This window comes from Sorex araneus, chromosome 3 (genome assembly GCF_027595985.1).
Source record: "Sorex araneus isolate mSorAra2 chromosome 3, mSorAra2.pri, whole genome shotgun sequence".
NCBI classification, from domain to species: Eukaryota; Metazoa; Chordata; class Mammalia; order Eulipotyphla; family Soricidae; genus Sorex; species Sorex araneus.
In genome coordinates, this window is record NC_073304.1 from 44,604,404 (window position 1) to 44,624,135 (window position 19,732).

The window sequence follows — 19,732 nt, forward strand, 5'->3', positions numbered from 1 at the left end:
CTTAGAATAAAAGTGTTTGGATCCTGATTAAATATCATGTCTAAAATGTCAAGCTGACTCTATGTAGGAGGAGTGAAATTGATCAATGAAGAATCAAACGGCAGCCCAGAGGAATACTGAGTAGCTTCAAGAGTCTGCCTTAATTCAAAGCCCTGTGGTGTTTCCACAGGCACCATGCGACTCCTGGAAGCTGGAGCCTGCCTGCCATCTCCCAGCACTGCAAGTGCCTTCTGGCTGCACAGCAGTCTGGAGTTTGTAAACAACACAAAATGCCATGGCTAGGAAGAGATGATCTCCAGTCAGCACATGTAAGGACTACAGTGACCCCAAATTAGCACTGCTTTATCTTATGCCTAAGAGTGCTCAGAGTGAGCATGTTGCAAGGACTACAGCTGGACGGATTTGCAAACCTCAGCAAGCACCACAACCAAGTGTGCAACCACTACAAGCTACTGTGATGTGTGGCTCCAGGTAAACACCACAGCCAGACAGGCTTGTGGCTCTGTCATCACAACAAAGAAGGGGTAGGGGGAAAGAGAGGGAAATCAAGACACACTTTTTTTAAAATTTAAAGATTCAAATGGCAATATACAGTTAAAATAGTGGAAATGATGAGACATTGCTTACTACTAAGAGGTCTGGCTTTTCTAAGCTGACATTTAATCTAGTCCATCAAAACAAGCTAGAAGACAAAGTATTTCCCATTTTGTTTTGTTTTAGGATATAGGAATACTAATAAGAAATGAAAATAACAAAGGCACAAGAATACTAATTCCAAAAAGAAGGCATTTATTAATGCAGTAAGATGGGTTCTTTCTTACAAAAAGTCAAAGGGAAAAAGATATAACAGTCCCTGAAAGACTCTCCCATTCCAGCTCCAAAGGTCAAAAGAAGTACTTTACTAGTAAAAAAAAATTCACCATTTTTCTAAAAATGTAAATTCCCAAGATTATCATACTCAACTCCAGCATCAGGGAGAATATGCAACTGTATTACTCCTCTATGAAGCTGTGTGCAAGTGCACATAAGGGCGTGTGTGTCTGTGTGTGTGTGTGTGTGTGTGTGTGTGTGTGAGAGAGAGAGAGAGAGAGAGAGAGAGAGAGAGAGAGAGAGAGAGAGGGAGGGAGGGAGGGATGTCAAGCTCCCAAATGTGCAGCATGTGCATACACCCTTCTTTTTGCAAATGAGGTAGATATCAGAGCCAAATGACTGTCAAAATGTAGGAAAAATTATATGAAGGGGCTGGAGCACTAGCACAGTGGGTAGGGCATTTGCCTTGCACGCGGCAGACCCAGATTCAATTCCCAGCATCCCATATGGTCCCCCAAGCACCGCCAGGAATAATTCCTGAGTGCATGAGCCAGGAGTAAGCCCTGTGCATTGCCGGATGTGACCCAAAAAGCAAAAAAGAAAAGAAAAGAAAATTATATCTAAAGTCTGAATCACTACACACTAAAAATTGTTTTTTCAAAAGTTAAAACTACACTTGTAAAGAAAATGGCTTATTGTCAACAGGTCATTGAAAAAAATCCTCCTTTGAATCACAGTTTTAGATAATATTAAATCAATTTAAATAAGGGACTTAAAATTATTAATTCTAATGAATAAATGTGAGAAATCAATACTACAAAACAAAACAAAAAACAATCATCAGTCTTAGAAGAATTCCAACTGTAATGTTATCTGTTAAATGCATACTGGAGTTTTTGTTTCATAAACTAGAAAACTTGTCTCACCTCTCATATAAAACTATTGCCTAACAAGTCAGAGAAATAATACAGGAGGCAATGTACTTCCTGGAAGCCAGTCCCCATACAATGGCACTACATATGGTAGCAAGTGCCACCAGGGGTCACTCCTAAGCCTACAGCCAGTAACAGGCTCTAAGCAACTACCTGGTGTGCCTCCAAAAGCCTCCCAAACCAAATAAAGAATTCTTAGATTACACAGAGGGACCATCCATCTATGAACCCCACAGCAATCCATTCTGTATAATCTGAGTAAATCTGGAAATCAGTGTTTAATATGAAAGGTGATGGTTTATAACAAGATTTGTAGAACTTTTCATTTCAGGATAAATTCAGGGCTTGCTCAATAGGCCTCTGCACATATACAGAATCTGAAAAATTATCAGAAAGTTAAAAGATTCATTAATAGACCTATCCTCTATAAAATTCTGTTTCATATGTACTACTTAGCTGTAATCACAATGTATACATAATGGAGCACTTTTCATCCAAATAAACATTTTCTATTTTATTTAGATGGTTTTCAAAACCCACCAATTGCAAATGTGAAACTTTCAGAGTTTAAACCATTCCCTTCAATTTTGGATATTATAATGTAAAACTCTATTAATATAACATCATGCATTTAAAGTATGTCCACTAAGGTTTTGCGTTTATTTTGTTTTTGGGGGGGTCACACCCAAAGGTGCTCAAAGCTTACTCCTGGCTCTGTGCTTAGGAATCACCCTTGGCAGGCTCAAAGGACCATATGGGATGCCAGGATCAAACCCAGATTGGTCACATGCAAGGCAAGTGTACTACCCGGTACACTATTGCTCCAGCCCCAAGAATATGTCCTTAGAAGTCTTCCAGAAGTGAAATTCCTGAGATAAACTGCAGTATTTCTATGATGATACATAGCTTATACCAAGAAAACATTTCAATTTTCTAGTTAAATTTACTCTTATGCTTAGGAAAAGAAACCAATGTAGATCTTAAGACCAAAGATACAAAGGTAAGTGAGCAACCTGTTTTTACACTGGAATACAGCTCAACAGTTCTGCAATGTATACTGTGTGTAAAATCCTGTTCTCAGTACACATGCACACACACACACACACACACACACACACACACACACACACACCCCACACCACACCAGCGCCGGCTCCCCAGAAGAGACTAAGTAGCAGTTGCCTAGCACAGCTGACTAATTCAATTCTCAGCACAAAATATGGTCCCCAAACCCTGCCAGAGGTGATTACTGGACACCGAGTCAAGCATAAAGCCCTGAGCACAGCTGGGTGTAGGCCATGCCCCCTCCCCAAAGAAAAGGAGAAAAAGTGCATTTTCTCCTATTGTAGATAAAGACCAACAAAGCAGAGGCAGTTAAAAACATGCCAAAGGTCCACAGATGACTTAATGGTACAGATCCTGCCTTGTGGATTATATGAATTCAATGACTGGCACCCCCAAATCATTGCAGCAGCAGCAACAGGGGAAGAAAGGGGGAATGAAGGAGCTTGACAAGATCATGCACCAAGGGGTTTGGTATGTGCACAAAGAGCAAAAGATCAAAAGATCATGCTCTTACCTACCCCACTATGCAGTAAGGAAAGGAGGAGATGGGAAACAGATGGGTACTCCTTAAGTAAGCTTCTTCTACATGTCATAAATGGAAACTGGAAAGTCTGTGAAAGGAAGCAGAATCCTAATTACAGGCTCAATTTTGGATACTCAGGACTCATGCTGTACTCTGGCTCTGAGCTCAGGAGTCACTCCTGTCCTAACATAAAATATCTTTAAGGGATTATTCAGAAGGTATTCAAAGATACCAAGTGAGTCACAGAACACTTTTGATAATACTCAAACTGTAAGAGGAGCTACTGTAAAGTAGAAAACTGAGCAAAAGCAGATAATCCTCCAAACTTCTTTTTTATAATTTTGTCAAAAATCTGATCAATTCTAAAATCAAGTTCTTCAATAATACAAAAGTTATTTAGACTTTATTGCTCCCTGATTTTTGGAAGCAATCAAAAGCCTAGAAATGACTTTTTAAAATGGTTTACATAAAAGGTCAGAGTTTTTGGCTTTCCAGAGCTTTCTAGTTTCCACTTATGAGCAGGGCATTTGTCTTGCGTGTCTTGCACATGACCAAACCAGGTTTGATCCTGGCATCTGATACCCCAAATGCCATCAGGAGTGATCCCTGAGTGCAGAGCCAGAAATAACCCCAGAGAACAGGTACACAACACTCTCTCCCCGCCAAATGGCTTACATACATAGGTTAGTACTTTAAAACATCAACTTACAATATAAAAAAGCTAGTGAAATACATAAAGATACATATTTATCCTAAATTATTATTTCTTACTGGAAAATAAACACTAGTAAGCACTATAAAACCCAGGCTGGCCACTCCAGTCCCATACTGTAATTTTTTATGTAACAAAAACTTCCTATATTTTCTGGTTTCTATTAAAAAGAATAAATTGATTTGAAAACTACTGGATGATGAACAAACTTAGAAAGATTCATTATGCATTATGCACTTAACTCTGCAGAGATGCATTCTATTGGTTTATAATGAGGAAACTGACTTTCAGTGGTTCCTTAAGTAGGGCAGCCCCACAGGGCTTCAGTAAGTCCCTCCCTGCTAAGACTCAGACTCAGATGCATCATTATGCCATTACTGGTTCAGACATGGGGCACCAAGTTTTTCCTGCCTTAACCCAATACTATTACTGGAAATTGAACAGGAAATAAATCAACAAGGAACAAAAAAGATTAAAAAGAGTAACAGGGGGAGGGATGAGGGGGGGAGAATAAACACCTACACAATCAAGTGAGGGAAGAACTGAAAGACCAAAAGATGACAGTGATCAAGACCAAAACATGCATAGTTCTTATTATAATTAAACTAGGCAATGACCTCAGCTAGAGAAAGTACAAGCAAAATAGTGTGCAAGCAATGCAGAAACCACCATGCACACAAAAGGGGAAGAACAAAATGTACAATAACATAGATTGGCTTTCAATCTCTCACTCAATAACCAAATGAAGAACCCAATTAATGCCTGAATCTACCTTACACAAATGCATGTAACTATTTTTTTTATTGAATCACCATGAATTACAAAAGTTACAAAGATATTTATGGTTGAATTTCAGGCTTATATTGTTCCAACACCAATCCCTCAACCAGTGCCCACTCCCTGCACTAACATTCCAGTTTCCCTCCAACCCTGCAGCCTATCTCTGTGACAGAAATCTTCTCTATAATCCCAGCGATACCTTTTCTAACTTATTCCCCTGTATATAACTTTTACAAGTTAAAATATAAATATAGAAATTATTATTTAAAGGTATCACAAGTCCTTTATTTTTTGTGTTTGTACCACACCCAGTGGTGCTCAGGGGTTATTCCTGACTTTGCACTCAAATTACTCCTGGTGAGAGCTCAGGGGACCATACAGGGTTCACAGGACCAAACCCAGGCTGACTGCAAGTAACACAAACACCCTACCTATCTGCTGTACTATCTTTCTAGGCCATTATCAAACATTTTAAATGATTAGACTCTTATTGATCTTGATGGAAGGAAAAATATTAAAATATTATTAATAATGTAGCCACTGGTATTTATTGAATACCAATGTAACTGTATGCTAAGCTTCATTACATACGTTTTTCTTAATTTCAATTTTAGAATTCTATGATACTATGTTATTATTCACATTTCACAAGTGTGAAAAATGACTAATCAAAATGCAATGAATATTTTTAAATGACTAATATTTTAAAATACTAACAGCAGTTCACCTTGGAATAAAAATGCTAGATCATTTCTAAAATGTGTTTTATGGCATTTGAAATTTAGGTTTCCTGCCCTGTCTTGCAAGTGTTGAGGATTGAACCCTAGGTCTCACACATACAAGGTTTGAGCTTTTACCATTAGGCCCTCTCTGTGGTTTGCTGTGCAGTACTTTAAATAAAACTGTATGTATGTGATAGAGATTTACATAATAGTCAATAGAAGAGTCAAATGATTTGCCCAAAAATGGCACCAAATATCTATACAAAAAATCCTAATTACAAATAGTTTATTTACCATTGTAATTTCTATACCCTCAAATCCCAGTGGTTTTCCGTTCTTGAAAGAGAAAAATAAGTTACAAACCAAAGTCAGTTCAAGTTCATTTTAAAAGAAATGTTTTCCTTTGCCCAGAAATGGTCAAAGATATGATGATAACTAAACATACACAGATCCAAGCTAAACAAAAGTCAAAAGGGAAGCTTTATATACGTGAATGTTTGGGGGTGGGAGGTGGGAATGGAGGAGAGGCCAGTTTACATGGGGCAGTGCTCAGGGGCTATTCCTGGCCCTATGCTCAAAGGACCATATGTGGAGATTTAACCACAGTTGGTGCTGCTGCAGCTGAGGACCTATAGATGACTTAGTTCCTGTACTACCTTCCCCATGCCTTTCATGAACCTTTAAGGCTATAGTCCCTGCCTGGTTACTTTGTAGATCACCCATAGGATCAAGCACAGAACAGAGAAAGATCCATAAAAAGTAAACTTTATTTCAGGGGCTAGAGAGACAGCACATGAATGTAAGGTTGCACTGCCAATCTCTGGCACAGTTTGTGGCCCCGTAAGTAGCACTGTAGCACTGTCATTCTATTGTTCATGATTTGCTCGAGCAGGCACCAGTAACATCTCCATTGTGAGACTTGGTACTGTTTCTGGCATACCGAAAAAGTCACGGGTAGCTTGCCAGGCTCTGAGAGGGGTGGAGGAATCAAACCCGGGTTGGCCACGTGCAAGGCAAATGCCTACCTGTTGTACTATCACTCCAGTCCCTGTGGTTAGGTCCCTTAAGTACCAGGAGGAATAAGCCCTGAACACAATGAAGAGTAAGCTCTGAGTTCAGTCAGGTGGATGAAGAGGGAGAGGGGAATAGAGGAGGGGATGGGAGGGAGCAACTGCTGGGAGCAACCCCTGAACACATATCCAGTGTGTGCCCTTAGTCCTGAGTACTGCCAGGTGTGTGCCCCTCCTCCCCCCACACACAAAATCAATTTCAGAAATAATGTGAAGAACCACCTTGAAAGCACATTTACAATTCATTGTCACACAATCCACTAATAAATAGATCTGCTTAGGAAACCTTGTTTGATAAAGCAACCTGACCACCTCCAGGGATCACCATAAGGTTCACATTCCCAAACCCTCCCCACAACCCCCTACAAGGAAACATTCTGCATTATAACTTTCTTATTTTTCTACAAAGTATCAACATCCTCTCAAGATTATATATATACACATATAGTATATAATATACATCAGAAATGATCTGCACCCAAGGATCTCTCCTGGCAGGGCTTGGGAGATCTTAGGAGGTGCAGGGGATCGAACCCAGATTGTGTTCCTGCAAGGCAAATAAATTCTCTACCCGCTGTACTACTGCTCTGGTCCTATAATCTGTAGCTTTTGAAGGTCTTTTCTGGACCATTTTCAGAATCTAAAGAAAGATCGGAATTCCTGCCCTGAAAAAATGCAATAACATACTTAAAAAGAAAAAGTCAACATGGTTCAGTTATTTACAACGTGTTTTCATGATTACAATGTTCCTACCTCCCATCCCACCACCCATGTGCCCCCCTCTGACTCCAGATTCCTCTCCACCCCTCAACCTGACTCCTTGACAGATACACTTTTTTTTTTCTTTTTGGGTCACATCCAGCGATGCTCAGGGGTTACTCCTGGCTTTGCACTCAGGAATTACTCCTGGCGGTGCTTGGGGGACCATATGAGATGCCGGGGATCGAACCCGGGTCGGCCGCGTGCAAGGCAAACGCCCTACCCGCTGTGCTATCGCTCCGGCCTTTTAAGTTTGTTATAGTCTGGGTCCCAGACTTATGGTAGCGTTGGGTCTAGTGGCTTAGATACATACATTTTAAATACTTGTGAACAGAATTTTGAGGAGACCTCAGGGTTTCTGATTAGAAGTTCCTTACCTTGGTTCCTGCCTTTATTGTTTCCTCTGACCATCACTTGTTAACATATTTATCCACTGCAACTGCTAAAACCACTTGGTCAATGAGGCCCTTCCCTGTCCAAGTCTCATCCACTGCCCTACCCACCCATACTACAAAATGGCTACTACAGAATTTCCAGAACTGTGCTCCTTAGAACACTTATCTTCATCTCTCCTATATACTGTAAACTCTTTAAAAGATAGGAGTAATCATTTTTTTTCTTTAGCTCACAGCATGCAGTCTTGCGCATGGCAAGCATGTTGTCAGAGTGCAACGTTAAATCTAAGTACTTTAAAAGAAACCAGTCTATCGTCAAGAATGTCTAAGTGGACCGATATGAGCATCTGACTAATCAATACTTGGACAGCCCAGTAAGTAGGTCCAACTGAGCCACCACCCATCATTTCCTGATTTAGCCCTCCCTCTCACAGAACTGGGGGTGGAGGAAATGAAGAGTATGCTCTCCAGGACATGGTCACTTTTAATACTGATTATTCTTCTGCAACACAAAATAAAATTTGTCTTGAGCAGCAGCTTTTTCCCAGCACTCTAGTTACCTAACATTCCTAAATATTATCAGATTTTTAAAAATCCATATTGACCAGCTATGTGTTAGCAAACATTTCCACAGCAAGTTACCTTAATACTGTTAGTTGAACTAAAGTCATATGAATTTTCATATTGCACAGTGGTAGGGTGTTTGCCTTGCATGTGGCCAACCCGGGTTCGATTCCCAGCATCCCATATGGTCCCCTGAGCACTGGCAGGAGTAATTCCTGAGTACAAAGCCAGGAATAACCCCTGTGTATTGTCGGGTGTGATCCAAAAAGCCAAAAAAAAAAAAAGAATTTCCACATTACTAATAACCTCTGGACAGAATAACTGAAGCAACCTCCCTCTTTTTTTTTTCCCACAGAATCAAATCATACCTATTAAATACTAAAAAACACAGACTAAATTCCAACAAGAAACACTGAAAGGATCCCCCATTATCCTTTACTATATTAAACACAGCTGTCTAGGGTCATGTTTACATACTTTTTTTTAAAGCCAACGAGCACTGAATCAGCACTTACGAAATTTCTGATAAACAGATTCCAACACACCCAAAGGAAGAGACACACCAAGAAGTTTAGAAATATTTCTGTCTTTTAAGAGTTACAAAACAAACTATGTCCTATTATACTGCTTTAGTTGTTTTCATATAGTAGTTTAGTATTTTAAAACCCAAGCATTTTATTACTTCATTAGAAAACCCTAATTTATATCCTGTTACACTGCTTTAGTCATTTCCATGTAATAGTTTAATAGTTTAAAATCTGACACTGTTTCAATGCTTTAACAGAAAACCCTAACTACCCTGATTCTACACAAATAATGAAAAGCTCATACCCCAAACCCTTACCTTGATAATTCATAAACAAAATCACAAAGGAGAACCTGATACCCAATGATCAGATTTTTAGTGATGCATTAACAGATGGCAAAACTATATACACCAAAGCAGCAAAAGCAAGAGCGTAAATAAGTCATCGGGTCAAAAATTAAGTAAACAAATAAAAAAAATGCAGTGAGAAGAGTTGGAAATGATACAAAATTTCTCACCCAAAATTTCTGGTCATTACCCTATTTCTCTTTCCTATTGCCAATTGTGTGTGTGTGTGTGTGTGTGCGCGCGCGCTCTCGTGCTGCCCAGCATCCTATTTCTCTTTCCTATTGCTAATTTGTGAGTGTGTGTCCTGTTGCTCATTTGTGTGTGTGTGTGTGTGTGTGTGTGTGTGTGCTGCCCAGCATCCTATTTCTCTTTCCTATCGCCAATTTGGGGGGGTGGGGGGTGTCTGTATGTCTGTGTGCGCTGCCTGATGAACTATCTTTCTAATACTGTCATTCTGGTAGATTTTTTTAAAGCTTGATACAAATAATTAAATCACAATTCAGACTGCTGGAAATTGTGACTCAAGGGTCAGCTTTTCCGTTGCATCATCAAAGCAGGTTCCTGCATTCTTGGCATGTTGTTGGCCTTCTAACTAACAAACCACAGCCTACTAGAAAACGAAAATAAACACTTCTTCCTTGAATGTAACAGCACCTGAACTATAAGGAATGCTTTGTATTTCTAAGTATTACCACAATTATCTTAATTTTAGCCCTATATCAGTTCTTAAATTTATTCGTGTCCTGGGCCCTTTTTTACCAGCTGCTCTTTCTAATCTCTGCCTACTCCTCCCATGGGGTTGTCATATCACCATGCTTTATATCTTCTCAATGGTTTTGTACTTTCCAGACTGGAAACAACTGAGCAGAAAAGGAGATAAGAGGCTCAGACACTTGAGTAATAGGGGACAGATGGCCTGAGGGTTGGAGTGCATGTTATGCATGTAGAAGCCCAGATTCAATCCCTTGTACTGGTCCCCAACAAGATTCAATGCCTGGTCTCTTAAGTATTGCAGGTGTGGCCCAAAACCAAAGAGGGAGGGGGGGATAAAAAGGCTCAATGGGCCAGAGAGAAATATCAATGGGTTGAGCACATGCTTTACTGCATGAGGCCAAGGTCCAGTGCCAATACCTGGCACTGAAGATCACCAGAGCACCACAGAGAGTGAAAAGGCCAGGAATCACCCAGGGCACCTCTAAGTGAGTCAAAAATCTAACAAAATAAAACCAAAACACTCAAACTTGTTCAACATCACAATAGTGACTGGAATGATTAATTCAAAGGTCATCAGTTTCAGAATCACTAAAATTTCACAACACATCACATTGAGTTATGAAAGGTTTCAATAAGAAAATAAAGAGTTGCACTAAGTTTTCCCTATGAAAACACTCTGTAATGCATCTTATTTCAGGAAATGACACTCAGTCCCATCTTGCATTAATACTTTCCCCCCAACTTAAAAAAAGCCAACTAAAAGACAACCTGAAAGAGCTTTATCCAAGAAGCCTTCTACCATGATTAGCAAATAATCTACCATCAGCCAGAGGCAAAATACAAGTACACCTCCAATATATAGTATCCTAAGGAGAGATGATTTGCTAGACCTACGTTCACTTTGAAAAAAAAAAAAATACCCTTTTAATCATTCAGTACTTCATATACCAATGCCCTTAAGGATAGTAACATTTATATCTTTTTCTACTATAACCAGAATGTATAGGTAAGACAAACAGTAAGCCCCCAAGAATAATCACATAAAATATTCTTCAGAATTTGAATTTACTAGGAAAACAATCTCCATTGTGCTTGAAACCCTGATTTAATGAAGGAAAAACTGAAAGTGGAACTATCTGTGAACAAAGGTTTCAGGAATGGTTCAAATGAAGGAAAGTAGTGAGGGTGTTATTGCAGTATCTTTAAAACATAAACATAGAGGAGTCTGCAGAGTATTATATTAAATGCATTAATTTAGTTTTAAATTACTAAAATAAGTATTAATATTGAAATAGTACATATTATGCTATTTCATCTTCACAGTTGCCTAAAATTTAGACATTCAAGATTTACTATTTGTTCACACATATTTAAATACATTATTATATAACAGCAAAAACTTTAAGCTCTATTTCTCTGCCTCACTGGTAAAGCTAAGGGTTTTAGGGTGGGGGAGGAAGAGTGATTCTATCTACAATGAAATATGCCTTATTTCTTCCTTTGGATTGAAATACATTACTCAAATTAAAAAATATTCCTCCTGCACCATAGAGATAGTTCAAGGATTAAGGCATTTGCTTTGCATGTGACTGATCCCCTGGCATCACATGGCATCCCCTAAAGACAACCACCTAAAGAAACTCCCCAAGCACAGAGCCATGGGTGGCTTCAAAGCCAAAAAGTAAAATTAAAATGTTGCTCCAGACTAGAAATTCACCAGGAGCAGAGAGCACACGAGAGCGATATACTTAGAAGTATACACCACAGAGATATGATTCAAACTACAAAGGTAGTTCAAATCAAACTCCCAGCTCACCCTTCTCCCAATCTGCAGCACTAGTATTACTCTCAAACTATTTAGTGAGACACAAAGAGATCAAGCTCCTCACTTTTGGGATCGTCCATTCATCCTTAACTCTGGTGAATTTTTTTCCACTTCACATTTCCAGTTTCTAATTTGAATGTTCAGGAATCATTTCTCCTATTCAATCTGACAGTTTGGAAGCTATCAAGTAGATCTTTTATTCACTCAATAAATACACCACTCTCCCACCAACTGGCAATACAGCAATGAATAAAGTATAAAAATAAACATCCTCATCAAATGGACATTCTAGTTGACAGACTTACAAAAGCATTTGTTAAAAGATTTCTCTGGGGAAATCTTTCCTCTCTGGGGAGGAAAGCAAGTGAGGAGTGTGTCTATGTCACACTATATATCACTGTATCACTGTCATCCTGTTGCTCATCGATTTGCTCGAATGGGCACCAGTAACGTCTCCATCTTGAGACTTGTTGTCACTGTTTTTGGCATATCAAATACGCCACAGGTAGCTTGCCAGGTTCTGCCGTGTAGGCGAGATACTCTCGGTAGCTTGCTGGATTCTCAGAGAGGGACGGAGGAATTGAACCCAGGTCGGCTGCGTGCAAGGCAAATGCCCTGCCACTGTGCTATCGCTCCGGCCCATACAATATATATATACAAATTATATATTTAGAAGCTAAAATTGTATGAGTTTATTATTACTATTATTATTGGTTTTGGAGATAAACCTAGCAGGGCTGAGGGCTTACTGTTTGCTCTGTATCCAAGGATCACTTCTAGTGATGTCTGGGTGACGATATGGAATACCAGGAATAGAATCCAGGTCAGGCATATATAAGGAAAGTGACCTACCTGCTATACTATCTCCCTGGCCCCAAGGCATTAAAATCTATTTAAGAGTCAATCACATCATAAAAGCAAAAAATAAATTTAGTAAACAAAAGCCACTAGAAAAAAATGTTTGCATGGCATATCTCAAAATGGAAAGAGAATATCAGCATAATAAGCAAAACGGCACAAAAAGGTCCTTTTAGAATTTAATTGGATCGTGGTGTGTACTCAAACTACTTCTTATACAGAAACTTTGAATAAACTTAAAACAAACTTTAAAAGGGAAGGTTGAGAAAATACAGAGAAAGTAAGAACACCCAGGAATCATGTTAGAAATCTATTCTTTAAATCACTCGTTGTTAGCAGTAATTGTATATCTTCCTAAGTTTTCTCAGTATTCAAGCTAAATTTGTATGGAAAGACAGAAAGATGTCATGGTTATCTAGTGCCACTCAGAAATTTCTTGCATGGTTATAGAAAATACAAATAAAATCTACAAATAAATGTATTCCACAAGTTCTTATTTAGGAAGATGCAGAAGAAAGAAAGGCATTTAGGAAACTAAACAAACAAAAAAACACAAGAAAAAAAGGGAAAGAAAAGAAAAAAAGAAACCAAACAAGTTACCAGGGAAAAGAATATTTTAACATTGAAAACAAAGGTTAGCCTTAAGTTAGCCAATTAAATGAAAATAACATTAAAACCACCATTTTTTTTCTTTGCTAAGATAAAATCTCCTTAAGGCCAGGCAAATTTTATTAGCAAAAAAATCAGATTACAGGATTGAGGAAAAAGTGGTAAAGTACATGCTTAGTATGTTTGATGCCCGGTTTGATCCCTGGTGCAGCACTGCCCCCAGCTCCAAATTTCCAGTACCTACAAATTTGACTCTAGTCACACCTAAACACCAAGCGCCAGGCCTCCTACAAGCAAAGCCTGTGCTCAGCCCATCAATGCTATCTTTGTGAGTTCCACTAATCTACTTTTTGTGTTCACAGGTTTGTCCATTCTGAGCATGTCCTACTGGTAGATCAAACACAAGACTTTTTGTGTCTCTTCTTACTCTGCATGGTGCTTTTTTTTTTTCTCTAAAAAAAAATTGGGGGCCACAACTGACAGTGTTTAAGGTCTAACTGCTGGCTCTGTGCTTGGATTGGGAGTACAGGGTGGGAGTGACTCCCTACAATGCTGAAGGGACTGGACTAATTGTTAGGATCAAACCTGGGCCTCCTGTGTAAAATGCATGTGCTCAGTCCATTACTTGGGAAACAAATGGTTTAAGAAATTTTCTTTTTTGGCTTGGGGAAGTGTGTGTGTGGGGGGGGAGCAGCTTTTTTTTTTTTTTTCCAATGGCTTAAAAAGAAAATGGGTATGGGGCTGAAAACACAGCATAGAGGTTAAAGCCAGGAGTACCTCTGAGCACCACAAACTCACGCTTCTTCAAACTATCTAAGTATTTCAATTCTACCCACTAGGTGGCTAGTATCCTGAGGCTAAAAATTTCTACCTGGTCCCTTTGGAGTCTTCCCCATTCCTAAAAGCAATTTTCAAACACCATCATGGAGTCCAAGATTCAACTAAATTCTGACATTCTTCACCCTGAAAAGGCATCAAAGTCTACAGGAACATGTAAGGCCCCTCTACTTCGGATGCCTGTCACAAGCTGAAACCACCTGGTTGTCTCATCATCTGGCCCTACACCCACTTCAGGTTTCCTCAATGTGCTAGATGGCACACAAAACTCAGGAAAGAAAACCCGTTTACTCACTGAATTACAATTCATTTCCAAGAATAGCGAGTAGTAAGAATCACCTATCAGGTAGAAGAGATGCACAAGGCAAGGACTAAGGAAAAGACATGAACCTTCCAAGCCCTCTCCAGGCAGGTCATCTCCCTACCCAATTCTACTCTGTTCCTCAAGTTCTCTGAAGTTCCCTCCCTCCCTTTAGACTTTTCAGGAGGCTTGAAAATGTAGGTGTGACAAATGGGGGTGCTGGTGGCTTGGTGGAGGGAAGTGGACACTGGTGAAAGAATCAGTGCCAAAACACTGTATGCCTGAAACCCAGTAATAAAAATCTGTAATTTCACAGTTGACTAAAACTAAATAAAAATGCAGTACTAGTGGGGAAAAAAAACAACTTTGGTTTGACTCATGAACTCAATGGCAAATGTAATCAATCTCTGGTCCTTCTCACTTCCAGAAGCAGAAAGGATGGGACAGAAAACCTGACCATTTTTTCATGCTGATTTCCCTAACAATCTTTCCCCAAACAAGTCCTTTCCAAAAGCTACGTTTAATACAGTTCAAACTAAATATTATCCACACATAGGAAACCCCAAGATTTTCAGAGGTGCTATAACTATAAGCATGTGAGATGAAGACCAAGTCTGTACAAAACTTGGTTATCTAAATAACCAAATACATATAATTTCTACAAATCATAATACTGAACATCTATACATTGTCATCATTTGATCTGTTTTCAAAAAACCTAGAAACAAGTTAGAGAGTGATTAAAAGTTATTAAAACATGGCTAAATATCAAATATCCTATAAGATCATCCAATCTTGTTACTGCATTCCTAAGAAAACACTGTTTGCTGGGCCAGAGCCACAGTATGGTGGGTAGGGTGGTTTGCCTTGCACATGGCCAACTTGGGTTCAATCCCCAGCACTCCATATGGGCCCCTGAGCACCTATGAGTAGAGCCAGGAATAAGCCCTAAGCACAGACAGCCAGTTGTAACCCCCAGTGCCACAAAAGGGAAAAAGAAAACATTATTTGTTATCTATTCAGTTTACTAATATAATTCTTCTTTTGGAATTATAAACCCTGAGAAATGTAATGGAATCGTGAGATGACCACCTAGTTATGACTACATAAATTGACACAGAATCGGAACCCACTTTTAGCGCTTCTTGTCCTATGTACCACTGACAATTAAAGATATAATGAAGATCAAAATTCCAAATTTGTAATGGAAATACCTTAGTCATCCATTCATTTGTTCCTTCTCCTGGTATCACAATTATTAAAGCAGGGGGCTGGATCATTCATGAAGAATACACTGCTACAAGCCACCCCTAAGAATGGAGCTGGGAGTAGACCTTGAGTACCACTAGTTGTGGGTGGCTACCCCAAGAAATAAAATGTTTGGATTTGGAGCAACTGAGTACAGCAGGTAGGGTACTTGCTTCCACACAGCCAACTCGGGTTCAATCCCCAGCACCCTATATGGTCCCATGAGTCCACCAAGTATAGTCCAACTCTCCCCCACCCCCGCCCCAATAAACTGTTTTTGAGTGTGGAGGCTTATACATGTATGTGAAATGTATGTGAAGCTATGCTTTGAAAATGTTATAGTATCATAAACCAATGATATTATCAATGAAATTTAATTTTTCAAATTCAGCTCTTCCTTGTTTTGTTTTTGGGGGTAAGGAGGTGAGTCACACCCAGCTGTACTCAGGGATCACTCCTTAGTGGGTGTTCTGGAACCAGGGCAAGTCACGTGCAATTCCGGAAGCACCTACCCCTGAACTGTCTCTCTAGCCCTCAAGTACTTCCTTTAAGAACCATGCTTAAATTCCTGGCACCACCTGGTTCCACAACAATGTGAGGAACAACCTCCAAGCAGAGGGAGTAAACATAAGTAGGTGTGGCCCCTAACAATAAGCCTCCCAGTGTTTATACTGCTTTTCTATTCTGCATCTCAGATTCTCTTTTCCTGATTATTATTTAATTTTGGGACATTATCATCCACAAAGAAAATTACTGATAACCCAAAATGAACTATATGGGATCAGAAGAATATATTACAGCGTGGGTAGGAAGCTTGTCTTGCATGTGGCCAATGTGGGTTTGATTCCCAGCATCCCATATGGTTCCCTGAGTCAGCGAGGAGTGATCCCTGAACACAGAGACAAGAGTATCTCTGGACGTGGCAAAAACAAACAAGAATATACTTTTAAGATAAAAGAAATTTAGATTTTTAAAAATGTTCTAATCCTATCATAAAGTAAATGATTAGACAACCTCAATAGGGGCCGAAAACTCTAGTTTTATTTTTGACATCCTCCAAAAATCGGGACTGATGTTTCAAACAGCAAATCTCAAATCCTGATGTATTCCTTTCCCCCCCCCCAACCATCTCCCTAGATTTTTAGCTTTGAACAACTGTTAGAGAAAATCTGTTAGATCTCAAATAACATCACACAAAGGCAAGATCTAAAATAAGACATTTTAAAATCTATTCACAATTTACCAAAGATTACCTAAGCAGTGTGTACCAAATCTAAGTCACTTTTTACTTTTGCCTCATTTAATTCTCTAATCTCCCAGACCTTCCCTGCTGTCTTCAAGGGAGGAGTTAGAGTCAGTATTAATGAGCCTTAATAGGAAGATATTTAATTATCCTGAGGCAGAATGTAAAGCCCATCTGGATATGTTTTGGTGAAATGAAATGTGAACAGCAACTTGGGATTTTATTTCTCCTACAAATGATCTCAAGTTGTGTCTTGTTTATGCTGAGGATATTCAGACACACCTTGTGCAAGTCTGGTATCTAATCAACAAAAAGGTATTTGGATTGTGTTAAATTCTTCTGAAAAGCAATCAACCAGCATCCTGTCCCACCTTTAAGAGTAAGTTGGCTCCTTGTAACTATGGTTATGTGCACTCTAAGAACAAAGATAATTTGCCACTTGACTGAATATTCAAAGCATTCTGTGGCTTTGTTTTTTTAACAAGGGATGGAGTGGGAGGTACAGGAGAACCAATTATGGAACATATTTATAAACTTAAAGGAGTGTTTTTCTTGATTCTGAATAACGAGATTTTAAATTGTTTAACTTTGGTGTGGAGGGGAGACTATAAGGATGAAGAAGACTGAATAAGAGAAACATGTTTAACTATGTATTAGCACACAGAAATCTATACCAGATCTGAACATGGCACTACAGATTTTACAAAACAGAGGTTCTCAGATTGGACAAATACACACAACAAATGTTACTGTGTATGAGTGTTCAACTGTCTTGATAAGAAGAAAAATCTACATAAGTCCAGTGCTTCTTAAACGTTAGCAGTTTTAAGGAAAACTGACATATCTGGTAAATTCTTAAATTCAAAAAATTCTTTAAATTGACCAAAGATAGTAAACAGAAATTTTGTCAGAGAACAGTTTTAGTGACGAGGATCAAATTCAGGGACTTATACATGTGAAACATGTGTTTTATTACTGAGTTATATCTATTCAACACTTTAAAGGGTATTTTACATGATTTTTTAAAATCATTTTAGGAAGATTATAAGTATTTATATGTACATATATGCAAATATATACAATTCTTACATGACTTTTCAACACTGTTGCTGACCACCAGTATATATTTTGATAGATATTTTGATACCAAAAATAATTATAGGAGAAAAGTTTGATGGGTTTAAAGGTTTTTTTTTTTTAATTTTTTAAATTTTATTGAATCACCGTGAGATAGTTACAAGCTTTCATGTTTGGGTTACAATCTCACAATGATCAAACACCCATCCTTCCACCAGTGCACATATCCCACCACCAATATCCCGGGTATGCCCCCCTTTTCCCACCCTCCCCCTGCCTCTATGGCAGACAGTATTTTATTTTCTCTCTTTCTCTCTTTCTCTCTTTCTTTCTCTCTCTCTCTCTCTCACTCATATTTTGGGCATTACCGCTTGCAGATGGGTTTAAAGTTTTAAGTGGCTGATGATACTGAAAGATTTTTTTGTGGGTGGGAGAGTGCTCATGGAATTACTCCTGGAGAGGTTTGGGAGATTATACACGGAGCAAGTACATGCAAGGCCAAGCATACTACCCACTGTGCTATCACTCTATATTCTGGCTGATACAAAAAGATTTTCAAGAATAGCTTAGTATTTTTGACAGATCCTTGAAGCAACTGTACCCAAGAAATGGATCTAGGAGGAACCAATGTGAAAACAGGTGTTGGTTAATTTCTCCACTCAATAAAACCTAACCTTGGGCAATGATACAAGCAATATATCTAAAGCACTGTGTTATCATCTTTGGATATTCTTCTGATGAGTCGCTTAAGACAAGAGGAGTTTCTGTTAAGTTTAAAACTTTTTTTTTTTTTTTTTTGCTTTTCTGGTCACACCAAGCAATGCACAGAGGTTACTCCTGGCTCTACACTCAGGAATTACTCCTGGCGGTGCTGGGGGTCTATATGGGATGCTGGGAATCGAACCTAGGTCGGCCAAGTGCAAGGCAAACGCCCTACCTGTGTTATCACTCCAGCCCCAAGTTTAAAACTTTTGCTGACTCCCTAAACATAAAAAGCAAATGTCACTTTCAGTCTTACTTGTCCATAAGTAACACTCCTTCATACAAAGTTCTTTGGCTTTAAAAAGTTTAATTCCTAAAAATTATGAAGAAATTTCAATGCTTCTTTGGTCATTTGCTTTGCCTGCTTTCTATAAATCTTTGGTTTTGCCAGAAGAGGAATAAAAAGGACGTGATATTTAAAGTTAACCCAAAGAAAAAACATTTTAGTGAATCATATTAGGGATATTTTTAATTATGATTTAACCCACATAGGTTTCTTTTTACAGTTTACACAGTTCCATTTTGTCACAGCCATCTGCCATTTCAACAGTAACTCAGTTTTAATAAAAATCTTAACAAAGAGCATGACTATACCTAAACTTGTACTTTCTCATTTAAGAAATGTAAAGTATTGGGGTCAGAGTGATAGAACAGCAGGTAGGGTACTTGCTTTGCAAATAGCAGACCAAGCTCAATCCCTTGGCACCCCGTATGGTCCCCGGAGCACCACCATGAATGATCCCAAAGTGCAGAGCTAGGTGTAAGCCCTAAGTACTGCCAGGTGTGGCCCCCAAACAAACAAAACCTTTTAAGTAACCACTTGCCCCCATTCAGTAAAAGGAAGCAGAAAAATGAATCTGATGTTACATTTGTCAAAAAAAAAAATCAGTTCTCTGAGATTACTGGTCAAGCAGGTAATCAACAATCTCCTTGACAAAGTCAAATGCCAAAAAAATGCTTTTTCTTAAATCCACTGTAATGCCACCATAGTTTTCCCCAAACCCTATTAAGCAAGGATCTTGTTCAGCAATTTGCTATTGAGTTCAGGCTTT

At 38.8% G+C, this 19,732-nt stretch overlaps 1 protein-coding gene across 4 annotated transcripts in view; it reads right to left on the reverse strand.

Annotated features, from left to right (window-relative positions):
* FBXO34 (F-box protein 34) overlaps positions 1-19,732 on the reverse strand; it is a 66,905-nt gene that overhangs the window by 9,420 nt on the left and 37,753 nt on the right. Inside the window, exon 3 of one of the 4 annotated variants that reach the window (XM_055132429.1) lies at positions 3,326-3,418. The exons of 2 other annotated variants lie outside the window; for them this stretch is intronic. The gene's annotated coding sequence lies outside the window, so the exon portion shown is untranslated. Of the gene's footprint in view, positions 1-3,321; positions 3,419-19,732 lie in introns of all 4 variants that reach the window. One more of the 4 variants, XM_055132430.1, reaches the window with a different exon arrangement.